The sequence below is a fragment of the Cynara cardunculus genome (assembly GCF_001531365.2).
Source record: "Cynara cardunculus var. scolymus isolate 2C chromosome LG 3, CcrdV1, whole genome shotgun sequence".
NCBI lineage: Eukaryota > Viridiplantae > Streptophyta > Magnoliopsida > Asterales > Asteraceae > Cynara > Cynara cardunculus.
This window is the reverse complement of record NC_037530.1, coordinates 24,517,827-24,519,140: the sequence shown is the minus strand read 5'-3', so window position 1 is coordinate 24,519,140 and position 1,314 is coordinate 24,517,827. Positions and strand designations below refer to the sequence as shown.

Below are 1,314 nucleotides of genomic sequence, written 5' to 3'. Positions count from 1 at the left end.
GCAAACAAAAGGCCAATTTGCCGGATTACCTTCGGAGGACCCACATTCGCACTTAAAATCTTTTATGGAAATCACTGATGCTTTCCTGATCCCGGGAGTGTCCAATGATGCTCTAAGGCTCATTTTATTTCCATTTTACTTAAGGGATCAGGTAAAAGCATGGTTTAACTCTTTAACACCGGGTTCTGTGCCGTCGTGGAATAACATGGCGGAAACTTTTTTGCGAAAATATTTCCCACCAACAAGGAACGCTAAGTCCAGGAACGAGATCTGTCTTTTCAAACAAATGGACGATGAGCTTGTTCTTGATGCGTGGGAAAGGTTTAAAGAGCTGTTGAGGAAATGCCCACACCATGGCATTCCGTATTGTATTCAACTCGAGACGTTTTACAATGGGTTAAATCCCATGGCAAAACAAATGCTCGATGCGACTGCGGGMGGAGCCTTYAYAGCYATGACCTRTAATGAAGGATATGAAATCCTAGAAAAGATATCAGCCAACAATGGGCATTGGGCCGACCCACGTGCTCAATCACAGAAAAAGACTGCTGAAATACATGATGTAGATGCATATACTGCATTAACAGCTCAGCTTACCTCCATGACCAACATGCTGAAAAATTTAACTTCTGGTCAAGGAGGACAGCAAGCTGCTAATACACCTGTCCCAACAGTCCTATCTGTGCAGTGTGTATGCTGTGGAGGGGATCATTCATATGAACATTGTACTCATAATTCTGAATCAGTAAATTATGTTCAAAACAGAGCTAATCCCTATTCCAACACATAAAATGCCAGTTGGAGGCAACATCCGAACTTTTCTTGGAACAGTCCCAGTTTAAATCCACCAGTCCATAAACAACAAGGAACATCTAATTTCTAACAACAACATCATGAAAACAGTTCTAACTCTCAGAATCATCAACAAAGTTTTTCAGAATTCACAACCACCTTTTTAGAACAAACCTCCTCCACAGACATAATCATCTTCTTTGGAAGCAATGATTAAAGGAATTTTTGCACATACACAAGCCCAAAATCAAGCTTTGATTAATCAACAAAGTGCTGCCATCAGGAATTTAGAGACTCAAGTCAGTCAACTTGCACTCAACCAGAACAATCGAGCCCTTGGTACCTTGCCCCAATAATACAGAAGTCCCTAGAGACCTAGGAAAGGAACATGTAAAAGTAGTAACCCTTAGAAGTGGGAAAGAGTTGAAAGAAAAAGTACAAAATGACAGTACACCCAATTTGACAGAAACTGATGCTACAACATTGGTTCCTGCTAAAGAAAGACCGGTCCAACCTTTAGAA

At 40.9% G+C, this 1,314-nt stretch overlaps 1 non-coding gene across 1 annotated transcript; it reads right to left on the bottom strand.

Annotated features, from left to right (window-relative positions):
- Nucleotides 1–253: 253 nt before the first annotated feature.
- On the bottom strand, nucleotides 254–360 carry LOC112510591. Its single transcript, XR_003068969.1, has one exon. It is a non-coding gene; the product is annotated as a small nucleolar RNA R71 (small nucleolar RNA).
- Between the last annotated feature and the right edge of the window lie 954 nt (nucleotides 361–1,314).